General features: G+C 41.8%; 2 long non-coding RNA genes across 2 annotated transcripts; both read right to left on the bottom strand.

Moving 5' to 3' along the window:
• Positions 1 to 13,742: 13,742 nt before the first annotated feature.
• On the bottom strand, positions 13,743 to 15,597 carry LOC119894914. The gene is made up of 2 exons (XR_005443000.1): positions 15,535 to 15,597; positions 13,743 to 14,335 (listed from the first exon to the last, which is right to left on the bottom strand). It is a non-coding gene; the product is annotated as an uncharacterized LOC119894914 (long non-coding RNA).
• LOC119894915 lies at positions 15,597 to 15,810 on the bottom strand. Its single transcript, XR_005443001.1, has 2 exons — positions 15,746 to 15,810; positions 15,597 to 15,629 (listed from the first exon to the last, which is right to left on the bottom strand). It is a non-coding gene; the product is annotated as an uncharacterized LOC119894915 (long non-coding RNA).
• Positions 15,811 to 15,871: the final 61 nt, after the last annotated feature.

Here is a 15,871-nt window from a genome sequence, read left to right as displayed (position 1 = left end):
GTTGGGGATGGAATTGTGCATATATAGGCTGAAGATCGATGATCGATTTTGTAATCGTTTCATCTGATTTGAGATGCCAAAACGGGTAGTGCGGGTGAACTGGGAACGTCTGGAGGAGGCCCCTGTCCGTGAAATCTTCAACTCAAACCGCTGGCAGAGCTTTTCTGGTATCCCTGTGGAGGTTGGGGACATTGAACATGAGTGGGCAATGTTCAAAGCTTCTATTGCTGAAGCTGCAGCGGGAAGCTGTGGTCTCAAGGTCTTAGGTGGTCGAGGTGGCGGTAAACCTCAAACACCGGTGGTCAGGGAAGCTGTCTGACTGAAGAAGGAGGCCTTCCGGGATTTGTTGTTTCGGAGGACTCCAGAAGCGGTTGCAAGGTACCGACAGGCCCGAAGGGCTGCAGCCTCTGCTGTGGCAGATGCAAAGCAGTGGGTGTGGGAGAAGTTCGGAGAAGACATGGAGAAGGACTTTCGGTCGGCACCAAAGTGCTTCTGGAGAATTGTCCACCACCTCAGGAGGGGGAAGAGGGGAACCGTCCAAGCTGTGTACAGTAAGGATGGAACTCAACTGGGGAGGTAAGTGGGCGGTGGAAGGAACACTTTGAGGAACTCCTAAATCCGTCTGACATGCCCTCTCTAGTAGAGGCAGAGCTGGAGGCTGATGGGGGATTCTCTTCAATTTCCCTGGTGGAAGTCACTGAGGTGGTCAAACCACTCCACAGTGGCAAAGCCCCAGGGATTGATGAGATCCACCCAGAAATGCTAAAAGCTTTGGGTGTGGAGGGGCTGTCTTTGATGACACGTCTCTTTAACATTGCGTGGAAGTCGGGTACAGTGCCAAAGGAGTGGCAGACTGGGGTGGTGGTTCCCCTGTTCAAAAAGGGGGACCAGAGAGTGTGTGCCAATTACAGGGGTATCACACTTCTCAGCCTCCCCGGTAAAGTCTACTCCAAGGTGCTGGAATGGAGGGTTCGGCCGATAGTCGAACCTCTGATCGAAGAGGAACAATGTGGTTTTCGTCCTGGTTGTGGAACAATGGACCACCTCTTTACTCTCACAAGGATCCTGGAGTGGGCTTGGGAGTATGCCCATCCAGTCTACGTGTGCTTTGTAGATCTGGAGAAGGCGTATGACCGGGTCCCCTGGGAGATACTGTGGGAGGAGCTGCGGGAGTACGGGGTGAGGGGGGCCCTTCTCAGGGCTAGCCAATACCTGTACATCCAAAGCGAGAGCTGTGTCCAAATACTCGGAAGTAAGTCGGACTCTTTCCAAGTGAGGGTTGGCCTTCACCAGGGCTGCGCTTTGTCACCAATCCTGTTTGTGATATTCATGGACAGGGTATCGAGGCGTATCGTGGTGAGGAGGGGTTGCGGGTTCGGTGGGCTTGGGATCTCGTCACTGCTTTTCGCGGATGATGTGGTCCTGATGGCATCATCGGTCCGAGACCTCCAGCTGTCACTGGATCAGTTCACAGCGGAGTGTGAAGCGGTTGGGATGAGGATTAGCACCTCTAAATCTGTGGCCATGGTTCTCAGCAGGAAACCGGTGGAGTGCCAACTCCAGGTAGGGAATGAGTCCTTACCCCAAGTGAAGGAGTTCAAGTACCTCGGGGTCTTGTTCACGAGTGAGGGGAGATTGGAGCAGGAGATTGGCTGGAGAATCCCTAGGGAGGTGTTCCAGGCACGTCCAGCTGGGAGGAGGCCTCGGGGAAGACCCAGGACTAGGTGGAGAGATTGTATCTCCACACTGGCCTGGGAACGCCTCGGGATCCCCCAGTCAGAACTGGTTAATGTGGCTCGGGAAAGAGAAGTTTGGGGTCCCCTGCTGGAGCTGCTGCCCCCGCGAACCGACCCCGGATAAGCAGATGAAGATGGATGGATAGAAAGTGTTATTTTAATCTGTTCTTTCCACAATCTCTTGTCCTCTATGTTTTATATACGCACAATTCTAATCCTGTAATGAATTTACAAACAACCAGGCAGCTAATATGTACGGATTTTCTTTATATCGCTGAGGCCGTCTTCACGCCCTCGATCGCTTCTTTCTCATTTGGTTGCTTGCTGGGATGGCTGAATGTGCAAAGTGGTCAAAGGCTTGGCATAATATCACTAAAGCCAAAGATAAGAAGGGAGTGAAATGCCATTTATGTTCCAAGTTAATTTCTTGTAAGAGGGTGAATGCAACGTTAAAGGACGTCAGGTAAAGGAAAAATGCAGAACCTCCGACTGTCTTCGAGTTCTGGCCGCCATTTAGTCTCGTCTTACCAAATAACCGTCACCAAATAATACAAAAGTATAGGTAGTGGTATCAATAAAGACTCGGATCGTTAAGCAGTATCACGGTCAATAAAAATTAACGACTGCCCTCCCTCTGCTGTACTGAGATGATGCAAGGATGGTATCTCAAAACCTCATCAAATAAAACTGCGTGGTGAGGATGAAGATGATGATAGAGGTAGATGACTTTACCTTTGTAGATGTCGTATGTGTTGATGCCACTCTGAGTCTTCATTAAAGGACAGTCCTGCTCTGTCTGGCAGTGGAACAGGAAGCAGTTATCGTCACTGGCGTGTTTGTTGGCGTTGAACACAGCCATGTTGCATTTGGCACCTTCAGAAACACAACAACACGGTGTCATGGATGTACCTATGTATTGATTTTAATAGACTGAAAGAATATTAAAGGAGAACTTTTGTAGATACTGAGTACAGACATTGTGTGTGTTTAAAATAAGTACATTTTACACAGTATATTACACAGCAAAGCACACTAATATGTTTTACTAGTAAAAAGCCTGGGATGGCTCAGGTTTCATTGTGAGACATTTATATATTTAAGTATTCCACAGTTTGCACCAGTAACATGTATAATACAGCAAATCATGTGGTTTAGTGTTTTTTTAGTGATTGGCGTGGTAGTGATGTGACGATTTGCTTTATTTTGCATGATGCATTTTTTTTTCAGAAGATTTAACAGTACTGGTGTGTACTGCGTCACACAGTGGGAGATCCTTTTTTTCAAACCAGAAAAATCTGTCTGGACTCCGCTTCAAAATTAAATACCTTGAAGACAGATTATATATTAAAATACTGATAAAATCCTCCCCTCACTCGCGATGTAAAAACCTAGATGTTATTCTTTTTGAGATATGACCATCTAAACGATATAAGACACAGTCTTTCTTCCCATTCACTATCATCAAAACTGCTGACAAAAGTTTAGCTGCAAACACAGAAAAATCTGTGTAAAATCTGTTGAGCAAAGTCTGCGTAAACGCACAGCGTAAAAAAACGAGAGGGTAGGATTTACAGTTTTGGGATTTTAAGCATTTGTTTGAAATGCAAAGTGGTGGCTAACGGGTTAGCAACAAGCTAGCGAGCACAATTAAACTTCCCTCAGAAATGTTCTAGTTAAATATATTTAAGTGATTTAAATGGTGAATTATAGAAGTGCAGTGTCTTTGTCTTTTATAAATGTGGGTACATTTTAAAAAGCATTTAACATAAAAAGACGTTCCTTTACCAAATAAAAACTTTTTTTTTCTCCCTCCACTTAAATGCATGGTGTAGTAAACCAATGGTGAGAGATGTAGGACTAGGGGGGTTTTGTCGACGTAATCGATTACGTAAATACGTCGACTCGCATCACGTGTGTCGAAGCATCGCTGCATCAGGAATTCCCCCGGACAAGCTACCAGACCGCACCTTCGACCGTCTAAAGTTTGGGAGTATTTTAGACAGACACTCAACAACGTGCTGTGAACTGGAAATAGCTTCACTGCAGCACAACTGCTGTCCACAAATACGTGAAGTATCTCGATGTCGGCCTTTTCATATTTTCTGTTTATTTAACGGCCACGTATGAGCGAGAAAACAGCAGAAACTAACATTACAGACAACAATAACAGCAAAGTCTGTGAATCGTTTCAGGTGTTTTCTTTGCTCCACACTGATGCAGACATACATTTGACTATCATTCTGCATTACTCAATACTGAAATAATCCATGTCAGAAACATTTAAAGTTTGAAGTAAAGTGGCCTATTTATTGTCTGTTCTGTACTATTCTTGTTATTAGACATCAGTGATATAAAATAGTGAATAAAATATAGATTTATTGATTAGATATTTATTTTGGATAAATTGGTATGTTAATTGAGTAATAAGCAACTTTTTTTTCTTTAGAATATACAATAATAGTCTTAGATTAATTGATTTGAAAAATAATCATTATGTACAGCCCTAGAAAGACCATTTAATTAAGTAAAAGTGGTAATGTTACTTAATCACAGATATTCAGTTAGAATTACAAGTATGCATTCAGAATTTAACTTTTTAATTATCTAGTAGTACAGTACAGAAACATTACAATAAAACTTTAAAAGAATACTACACTGAATGATCAGTGTTATATGTATAATACACAATTACTCATATGTAAACAGCATTTTAATGTTGTAGCTTACATCTTGTTGGGTCATTTTCTATATCGCTGCATCATAAATTGTACGTTGATCAGATGTTTTGGATGTAAAACCTTAATCTGCTTGTTGTTGAATAAATGTAATGGAGTAAGAAGTACAATATTTTACTCTGAAATATAGAGCAATAGTAATAATAAGTACAAGTAACTCAAAGTTGGACTTGAGTACAGTACTTGTGTAAATCTATTTTACAATGTTCAGGTCAGTTTTTCCTTTCTGGAGAGTCTTAGAAGAAAAACAACTATGCTCATTCTTTGGTTTGCTATTTAGTCCACATATCTGTCTAATTTTATAACGTGACCAGGTTTTAACTGGTACGATCCGGAGCCTCTAAAATATATCTGTTGCCATGTTCTTGGAAATGAAAGCAGATTTCTGAGTAAAGCTCTCACATCTCAGCCTGAAACACTACAAAAAGCCCGTCCCTGAGTCTCTCTTTGACCCACTTCAGTGTTTTCAAAGGCAGACGTCTAGACTGGATCCCAATATGTACCTCGAGGCTCGTCTTTCTTGGCTCCCACAGGGACAAAGCTAACGGAAGTGTAGCTTGGATGTTTGGAGACATTTATCATTCTGCCTTTGTAGGAATATATTAGTGTCTTTATTTAGCGTTTAGCTAAATGATGATACAACATTTGGGAACAAGGTCTAGGACAATATTAAAGAAATGTTCCTAGAGGTCATTTATTTATTTTTTACTTCTTTACTATAAATCAGTATTGTAGAGAATGAAAAGATTATGCTGGTGTTGTACTTGAAGAAGTGGACAAAATAATTCCCTAAAGGCCTCAATCTTTTAAATAAATGCACATTACACTTCTATTTACTATGAGGAACCTTTAGAAGATTCAGTAAAACCCAACACAGTCTGTAGACTTTAAGGAGTTTGATATTTTGGGAATCTTTCTTATTTATTTTAATGCGCAGTTTCATGAATAGATACGTAAATTCAGCTTCATCTCTGTATGTCCAGTATATAGACAAGTAAAGCCTTCAGAACATTTACTGGTAGCAGGGTGAAAACGCTAGCATTTTCAGTGTTATGTTAGATATTAATAGCTCGCTGATGTTATGCAACAAAGCTACAAGCAGTTGGCACAGACAGACTAGCTGTCTGTAGCTAACTGTTGTTATGCTACAAAGCAACAAAGGGCCCATGTCCACCAAAGCGTTTTTGCCTGCTGAAAACGCCAGCTACTCTTCTGCTAGCTGTTGTTATGCAACAAAGCTACAAACAGTTGGCACAAACAAACTAGCTGCGTGTAGCTACCTGTTGTTATGCAACAAAGCTACAAAAAGTTGGCACAAACAAACTAGCTGCGTGTAGCTACCTGTTGTTATGCAACAAAGCTACAAACAGTTGGCACAAACAAACTAGCTGCGTGTAGCTACCTGTTGTTATGCAACAAAGCTACAAACAGTTGGCACAAACAAACTAGCTGCGTGTAGCTAGCTGTTGTTATGCAACAAAGCTACAAACAGTTGGCACAAACAAACTAGCTGCGTGTAGCTAGCTGTTGTTATGCAACAAAGCTACAAACAGTTGGCACAAACAAACTAGCTGCGTGTAGCTAGCTGTTGTTATGCAACAAAGCTACAAACAGTTGGCACAAACAAACTAGCTGCGTGTAGCTAGCTGTTGTTATGCAACAAAGCTACAAACAGTTGGCACAAACAAACTAGCTGCGTGTAGCTAGCTGTTGTTATGCAACAAAGCTACAAACAGTTGGCACAAACAAACTAGCTGCGTGTAGCTAGCTGTTGTTATGCAACAAAGCTACAAACAGTTGGCATAAACAAACTAGCTGTCTGTAGCTAGCTGTTGTTATGCAACAAAGCTACAAACAGTTGGCACAAACAAACTAGCTGCGTGTAGCTAGCTGTTGTTATGCAACAAAGCTACAAAAAGTTGGCACAAACAAACTAGCTGCGTGTAGCTAGCTGTTGTTATGCAACAAAGCTACAAACAGTTGGCACAAAAAAACTAGCTGCGTGTAGCTAGCTGTTGTTATGCAACAAAGCTACAAACAGTTGGCACAAACAAACTAGCTGCGTGTAGCTAGCTGTTGTTATGCAACAAAGCTACAAACAGTTGGCACAAACAAACTAGCTGCGTGTAGCTAGCTGTTGTTATGCAACAAAGCTACAAACAGTTGGCACAAACAAACTAGCTGCGTGTAGCTAGCTGTTGTTATGCAACAAAGCTACAAACAGTTGGCACAAACAAACTAGCTGCGTGTAGCTACCTGTTGTTATGCAACAAAGCTACAAACAGTTGGCACAAACAAACTAGCTGCGTGTAGCTAGCTGTTGTTATGCAACAAAGCTACAAACAGTTGGCACAAACAAACTAGCTGCGTGTAGCTAGCTGTTGTTATGCAACAAAGCTACAAACAGTTGGCACAAACAAACTAGCTGCGTGTAGCTACCTGTTGTTATGCAACAAAGCTACAAACAGTTGGCACAAACAAACTAGCTGCGTGTAGCTAGCTGTTGTTATGCAACAAAACTACAAACAGTTGGCACAAACAAACTAGCTGCGTGTAGCTAGCTGTTGTTATGCAACAAAGCTACAAACAGTTGGCACAAACAAACTAGCTGCGTGTAGCTACCTGTTGTTATGCAACAAAGCTACAAACAGTTGGCACAAACAAACTAGCTGTGTGTAGCTAGCTGTTGTTATGCAACAAAGCTACAAACAGTTGGCACAAACAAACTAGCTGCGTGTAGCTAGCTGTTGTTATGCAACAAAGCTACAAACAGTTGGCACAAACAAACTAGCTGTGTGTAGCTAGCTGTTGTTATGCAACAAAGCTACAAACAGTTGGCATAAACAAACTAGCTGTCTGTAGCTAGCTGTTGTTATGCAACAAAGCTACAAACAGTTGGCACAAACAAACTAGCTGCGTGTAGCTAGCTGTTGTTATGCAACAAAGTTACAAACAGTTGGCACAAACAAACTAGCTGTCTGTAGCTAGCTGTTGTTATGGTAGCTGCAAACATTAACAACCTGTTCTCTCTCCCAACTCGTCACATATGGATGATTAAAACCCGTTGGCATCACTTTGTAACACACTGGGACATTGAATTGTCACTTTTAAATGCTAAAGGTAGGTATGGGATATTTAACAGAAATGTTTGGAGGTAGTTGGGGGTGACGGAGAGCCAGAAACCAGACTTTCAACCAGGACACTGGTGTTGCTTTCCCGTGTGAAACAAAAACTAAATTAAATGTTTTTAATTAAGCTATGAAGGTTACGTAAGTTGTGTAAGTTATGTTACTTAACTTCCTAAGTTAACTGACGTAAATAATGTAGTTATTTTAACCCGAACCAGGATCTTTTCCTAAACCTAACCGAGCAGTTTTGGTGCCTAGACCTGACCAAACAGTCCAGTTTGTCTCACCTGGCTTGACTTCCTCTGAGCAGCAGGCCAGGACGCAGTCCCGCTCTGACCGGACCACCCGAGTGTCCATGGCCGTCGCCGGCCTGTTTAAGGCCAGTCTGACGTTGACAGTAACGTCCTGGTGTTGTCTGGAGAAGCACGTCTCTGGTTCCACAGCGGACACAGGAAGTGATGTCGTTGTGATCATCAGCAGCAGCAGCACAGTGGCGACGAGACGCCTGAGCGTCTGCGAGAGTCGAGTGGACGCCGGAGGACTCATGGCAGCAGCAGATCTGCACTCTGTGATCAGAAGGGCGTCAGTGTCCACAGCAGGAGAGCAGAGATCCACACAAACGTTCTGCAGGACACAAGAACAAAACGCACTACGTGTTATTTACTCTTCATTTTAAACTGCAGCAGCTGACAAACGAATGTGTGATTCAGCTCTGTGACGTCAGATTACACTGCAGCACTTTAACAACCTGTAATTATAATAATGTGAATGTTTCAGCACTGTGTGAGACTTTGGCACGAGGTCCTTGTTGTGTTTCAGCTTTGCGTACCAGGACATTTTGAAAAGCTGCCAGCAGGACAGACGTCATACATATACGTCATATAACTGTAAAGATGTCATTATGTTAATGAGGCTTTCTGGAAGCCAACTGGAAGTTCAGGAGCTGTAATATAGCTACAACAGCAGGACGTTAAACTCTGCAGTATTTTACTTGCGGGTGTCGTTTTGAAGCGGAAACGACAAATGAAGCGGAGCGGCGTCACAAAGCCATCTGGAGGTGTTGTCAGATGTTACGAACGTGCCCCTCCTCAGCAGGTGAGGCTCATCAGATTTACAATACGAGTCTGGTGTATCCAACATTTGCACGAATGAACTTAAGAAGTTTAGGACGGGAATCCTGGAGAAACCAGCAGGAGACAGCCACCGCTTCATGGCTCCCTCCAAAACCACTCCCCCAAAGCACATGTTGATGCACACAGAGTGCAGGTAGACAGGCCAGCCAATCGAGCTTTAGATGTGCATTCAGACCAAACGCAAGGGGAGAGTTGGGCGCGCCAATTCCTGCTGGGCGCTGCGCAGGACACGAGGGATGCGGGACTGGTAGCCGGAGAGGTGCCAGTTCACCTGCTGGGCGCTGCTGAAGGAGGCCTTGAGCAACCCCCAAATCTGGGAGTTCAGGGGCTCTGACATCTCTCTGTGTGTTGCTATGGGTCCTGTTTCTGCGTGTCCTGTGTGGAAATACTAACATAATAATAACAGAGTGAAAACATTGAGTATATGTAAACTTGTGACACATCTGTGGCATTGTGCTGTGTGATGGAACTGCACATTTTGGAGTGCAATACTGCTGTCTGATCAGCGTCTTGATATGCCACACCTGTGAGGTGGATGGATTATCTCTGCAAATGAGAAGTGCTCACTAACACAGATTTTGACAGATTTATGAACAATATTTGAGAGAAACAGGCCTTTTGTGTACGTAGAGAAAATCTTAGATCTGTGAGTTCAGCTCATGATGAATTGGGGGCAAAAACAAAAGTGTCGCGTTTCTAATTTCGTTCAGTGTACCTCTTTGATGTACATTTGTTGGGATGGGAAACGTCACAGGACACTGCAGTCTAATTATGAGTCTGATTAAATACTGATATAATGAGAAAGACTCTGGCGTTAATGAAACACATTGTGTCGCTTTCAGGGAAAGTTCACAAACTCCTGATCAGTTAATCTTTAAATGAGTTTCTACAAGTTTCCAAACTACGTTAAGACCGATTGCTTTGTTGGATGTTATCAGCTTCGTCTCAGTGACAGATTCTACTGTATGAGACACTACAACGTCCCCGAGTCCCAGATCTGTCTCCGCTGACAACACAAAGAGAACGAAATTAGAAATCAATCTGTGGAGGAAAAAATAGAAATCTAAAAATGGAAGCTTCTCCTTCAGGAGCCGAAAGCAAAGCGGCTTCCATTTTTAGATTTCTACTGGAAGTGAATGAGGTCAGTCAAGGTTTTATTAAGGGACATTTGTCTTTCAGGTAAAAAACAAACAAATATGTTGTATTTCGAGCAGAAACTCACCAGGCTGACGGTGTGAACAGTCCTCCATCAGATGCCCAGTGGATCTTTGGGTCCACAGTCGACAGACTTCACCCCGTCTCCTGTGAGGAACAGGGAGGCTTTATTTCACCTTATCTCCTTTACAGCTGATGCTATCTGACCCACTATCAGCAGGTCTGCACCTTGATCACCCTGGGGCTTCACACTGACACAACATGTTGATGTCTTTTTAATGCTTATAATAATTATTAACTTTGCATGAGAACTTTGCCTGCGAAAATCAAAAATTTAATGACAGAATATCATTAACCAAATAAAAATAAAAGTGGAGAGAAACAGAAACGTCTTCATGCCGGACACACACTAGAGGACAACTGGGATGATTTGGGTCTGAGGATCGTGTGGGGTGTGCGTTCTTAAGATAGCAATATTAATTCTGCCTTTATGTCTGAGGTACCCCACGTTTTTTAAATCACCACAATGTAGTTCAAGCTCAGAAATAAAGCTGGTAAGTGGGCCTTGAGTTAATGTTTTCAAATTAAAATTAAGATTTTTGTACTTGTATCAGAGCAGGAACCGAGTCTGACTGAATATATGTTGAAATAAATGTTGGATATAAAAAAACCTCACAAAATATATAACATGTTTCATTTTGTAGTGTTTTGAGTTCATCTTGTGATGATAATGACGTTAAAGTGAAATCTAATTCTATGAATATTAAGGTCGGAGTGCTCTTTAGGAAAGTTATGACTAACCACCAAAACATTTTATTTTCTTGCCTCCTCCACAAACCGAGAAGAATAATTCTCAGGGAGATTTTGGTGTCAGAGAAATACAACAGTATAGAGTAATCTATGTGTGAATGAAGTATTAGTTAAGAGCATATTATACAGAAGTATAATAGAGAGGAAATCTCCTGTGTCCTCAGTTGCAGTTGTTATTTTCTGAAATAAGACTTTTTCTGTTTTTATTAAAATAAATTAAAAAAAGTACTTGCGTATTTCCAATACTATCTTTACGCCTCTCCTCCACCGCACTCAGAGGGACAACATTTTACTTTAAATATTAAGAATTTAATTACAAAACAAATAATCACTTTATAAAATATGGTGCATTATAAAAAAGTGTTTAATCTGCATAATAACTGACTTTACTTTGATTCTTTTGTACATTTTACGGATAATGCTCACATACTTTTACTTACGATGAACACTTCTGCCTCAGGTTATTTTAAATCACTGGAGTTCAAAACATCGATTAATTAACAACAATTAATAACAGGCGAACTGTAGCCATAGTTCGCCCCAAACCCGGAAAGATTCGACCTCTGCGGGCGAAAGAGTCGAGCGAAGAACACAAGGGACATGTCAGAGAAGACGTGGATTAAAATAGGTTTTTAAAACAGGTCTGAGTGATTAATGTAACAAGCAAGCACCAGCACTTTCACACAAATACACCTTTAGCTAACTAGCTGTTTGCAGCTAACAAGAACTTGGAGACACATACTTGAGCGAAAGCGAAGCTTCGCGTATCGTCAGAGCGAACAGGTCTGAAGATGCTAGCTTAAAGGCCATATAGCAAAGTAAATAAAGTGTTACACCTGTACGACATTAAACAGGTAAGAGCCTCCTCAGCAGCTCGTGTCTGGCTTTGTGTAGCTGCTAGCTTGTGGGATATTCCGTGTCCCACCTGCCTCCAACACGTCGCTGTGCTGGTTTTAATTAGAGAAAACGCAGCTCAAACTGGGACACAAGCGACGTAGTTCGCTGAGATTTGTTTTTTTTTGTACCTTTGTCTCCACCGACGACGCAGATTAACTCGGCGCCGCGTCCATCATCCGTCCGTGGGTCGGTCTACAGTCTGAGGAGTCGGTGTTGGACCGGGAGGGGAGGGGGGAGAACCAGCAGTCCCAATCAAACCAGTTCAGTCCCAGCAAGCGAACAAGATGCTTCTCTCATCCATCCCGAGAGGACGCTGATGGATAAAAAAAAAATATCCCGAATGAAATCGTGTTTTTCTGCGTTAAATGTTCGGTAATAACCGTGTGTCCTTCCGCAGCGTTAAATGCAGGGAATCAAACCGGCGACATGTTGACGTGACGGTAAAAGCAGCATGTTGGTGATGAAGACCTGCTTCTTCTTCATCGCTCCGGAGTCTGACCCAGTTCAGTCTTTGTCCTCTGGAAGGGGGAGGGATGGAGTCTGCATCCTGCCGACAACACCGCTACATTATTATTACAAGGTTATTAACTAAAATCATTACATTACTTAAATTACATTTACATGCATATAAAAAGCTTCTGTTTAAAAAAAAACAACTTTAAAAATAAAGAAAATCTCTGTTTATATAATCAATTTACATCAATAATTGAAGAGGCTCAACATGAACAATACATCAGCTCACAGAGATAAATAGTTTACTTTATTAATATCCCATCAATCCATTATGGAAGCTCAGTAACACCAAAAAAACCCAAAACATTTGTTCATGTTTAAATTGTATGGAAGCCCTTTTCTGACAGGAGCCACACACACAGTAAAAATTATGAGACACTAAGTGATGATGAGATTTACTAAACGATAATATTCTTTATTGTTATTATTTCGACTTATTGGATTAAAAATCCTTGTTTATATAAGAAATTACCAGTCAGGCAGAATAGTTAAAAATAGTATCCTTTATAAAAGCCACAATTATCATTAATGAATTTTTTTTAATATATATTATAACACATATTTTCACACACTGAGCCAAAATTATGCATTTTTACTTGTTTGAATTGTACGGAAGACCTTTTAGGACAGTTAGGAATGAACCCAAATAGTTGAAGATTTGATGCTTCGATGGGCGGAGACTGATTTAATCTCACCATTGAATCTTTGCAGCCTTATGAAACGAGGATCATACCATTTTGGCTAAATGGGGAGCTCAATGTCTCATTTTATATAGAACTACCGGTCGGTTTTCTCCCAATAAGTTAATATACAACCTATTATGATATAAATTTGAACTATAATGCTGTAAATAAAAGGTCAAACAGGGGCGATTCTAGGATCAGACCTACAGGGGTGCTCAGCCCCTAAGAGAGTGTAGCATCAATACAATGCATGCTCTGGGGGTCCTCCCCCAGAAGATTTTCAGCATTAAACTAGTAATTTCCTGCAATCTGGAGACATTTTCTGCTCCAATTTACGGTGGAAATGTATTTTTTTTATATGAGGGAAACCGTATTGTGTTGCATGTTTTCTTATCGTGCAAATAAACCTTTTCTCAAAGCATTTTCATTTTTTTTAGTTAGCATTTCTCGCAGAGAGAAAAGGGTCAAATGTGAGAGTCAGTTCAGCTGGAAAATCTACAGTGTAACACTGAGCAACGAACCGAGACTCTAGCTCTGCAACTTCTCAAGATTACAGCAGAGCTACTGTGTACACATACATTAGTACAGTAGTTTTACATAATGATATAAATAACACTGTACATTATGATCTAATGTGTATCATTTGTGTATATACACACACCACACACACACTGTATATATATATATATTTTTTTTGTACGTTATGAATTTTTGACTAAGTCTGAATTGTAACACACTGATAATTATTAATTAATTAAAATAAAAATTGACTTAATGCATTTCAAATAACCAAATACCATGTTTATATTTTGTAAGCCAACAATAAGATACGATTACAATAATACCAGACTACAGTAAAATTATGGATTCTTTAAGATGCTGTTGATGAATTTAAATAACTATACGTGTGCAAAGGTATATACGGTGAGAATGAACGAAAAAACAGCAGAAGTTAAATGTTACCAGCAATAAACTGTTTAATATTTTGATTAATGTGGTTCAAGAAACAAAGCCTCCGTAATCACAGCAGAGTGACGACGTGATGCTACGGAAGCACAATGACAACACTAAACCTTTGGTTAGTCCACATTAACAGATAAAAGGAAAACTAATCCAAATTATGAGATGGTTACAGAGCCAGCACTTTGATTTAATATGAGTATCTTTAATTTTCCTGGCGTTCGCGGCCTTCCATAGGTTCCTGTCACTCACAATCTTTGCATCCTTCCAGCATCTTTTCATAAAACACACCTTGTCTGACTCGAACAGGTGCAGACGAATTAACGTCCGTCTGGGTACGAACTCAGATTAAACACTCGGTCGTACTTCAGAGTTCAGTTCAAACACAAACTCGTCCGTTCAGCTGAAACGTGCGGCGCTGCACGACTCCTCTGAGAGACGGCGTCATCCCGTCGTCCCTTCATTCAATGTCCGCCATCTCGACGTCCCCCTGGGATCCGGCAGGAGTCTTTTTCTTCTTCTTGGTTGGAGCAGGTGTCGAGTCCTGTTTCTTCTTCGGTGGTGCCGCCGCCGCCGCCGCTTCGACTGAGGAACAAAACACAGAATTAATCACCACAAAAAGTGAAACGTCATCATGAAGCATCAAAGTGAATAACAAGGAACACAAATGTTTTTCCTCTGAGCTTTTTAAGCATCACTACAGTGTCTTTAAAGTCCCTTTTCCTCGTGGTACCGGCTCAAGTCGCCGCCACCGAGGTTCCAAGCGAGCTGAGGCGATCCCAAAGTACCGATAACTTCGCTGTTGACCGTTCAGAAGGTTTCTACCAAAGCCGATTTACCACTGAGGTCTTCTCTCCAAAAATAACAGACTCGGTCAAATAAACAGTGAATAAATCAGTTTCATCCCCAAAAAAATAAAAAATAAATAAAAAAAAATCAGCGATCCGTCCTCGACAGGGTAAAGTTGTGTTCACACTGAAAGCAGATCCAGCGTTTCGGTTGGCTTGATTACACAAAAAGTCAATGCAAATGCTAATTCCTGTGAATTCGCTCTGGGCGGTGCGGAAGATTTGTTTGTTGCGACATTCACTGGTTCGCTCGAGTTCAGATTTTTCAACTTGAGCGAGAAATTCGCTTGACGTCCAAACGTCAGCGAGGGCTTCAGAGCGTTGTTTGGAGAGGACCGGGCAGAGCGGGGGAGTGACGCCGCTCTGACAACAATTACCCTCAGCTCAGAGTCAACTGCTTTGGTTTTCACTTTAGTTTTTGGGATTATAACTAGATTTATCTTCACCGAGAGCTTCTCGAAACCTTCCGTGCACATCCGGTTCCACTGTTGTTGTTAGCGGCGGTTGGCACCCAGAGCTCTGCTGGACTACTACTTCATATTTTTATAAAAACTGGACAACCTGGACGTTACTTGGAGAAAAGAAAGCGAGGAGGTTGAACTACCTGATGAGTTAAGAAAATGTGTGTCTAACTTTATTCCAGCTGTTTCCCTGAGCGAGGAAAGCGATTAAATCTGCATTGTATGTGAACACATAAGAGCTATCGGCTGGAAATGTTTCACTGTCAGTCAGAGCTTATGTAAAACTGGTAGATCGCAACAGAACTTTTAATTTGTATTCATCAACAGGGCGTTGCTGTTGGACCAACAAAGACCTGCCAAACTGCTGCGTTTTTATGTTCGAGTTCCTTCTTTTTCTTTCCTTTCTCTGTGCTGGAGTTCTCTTATTAAGAACTTGACGGCGTTATCCTTTAAACAGTTTAGTGTCATCCTTTACCTTCCATACCGGCCTTCTCCTGCTGCATGTGCTGCAGCTGCTTGAGCAGCTTTCTTCTTCTTCCAGACAGAGTGATGTTCGCTCTCGCGCTCGACCTGAAATACGGACAGAAACACGACATGGCTGACTTTACTTCGTGCGCAAAACGCCAAACACGAGCATCAGGTCTAACATCTGTAAAGAGCTGACAGAATATTTCTTGACGACTGACTTTCTCTTCTTCAGGTGATGGATGGTGATGAGTCCCTGATCGACGACCGCTCCACTATCCGATGTTCTTCCTCTCTCTTTGCTCAGAACCCGCCGCCGCTTGAAAAGTTTCTTTCCCAGCTCCTGC

The sequence above is a fragment of the Micropterus salmoides genome, unplaced genomic scaffold, assembly GCF_014851395.1.
Source record: "Micropterus salmoides isolate LMB-PRFRI ecotype aquatic unplaced genomic scaffold, ASM1485139v1 Ms_hic_scaffold_9, whole genome shotgun sequence".
Taxonomy (NCBI): domain Eukaryota; kingdom Metazoa; phylum Chordata; class Actinopteri; order Centrarchiformes; family Centrarchidae; genus Micropterus; species Micropterus salmoides.
This window is presented reverse-complemented; position numbering and strand designations above follow the sequence as displayed.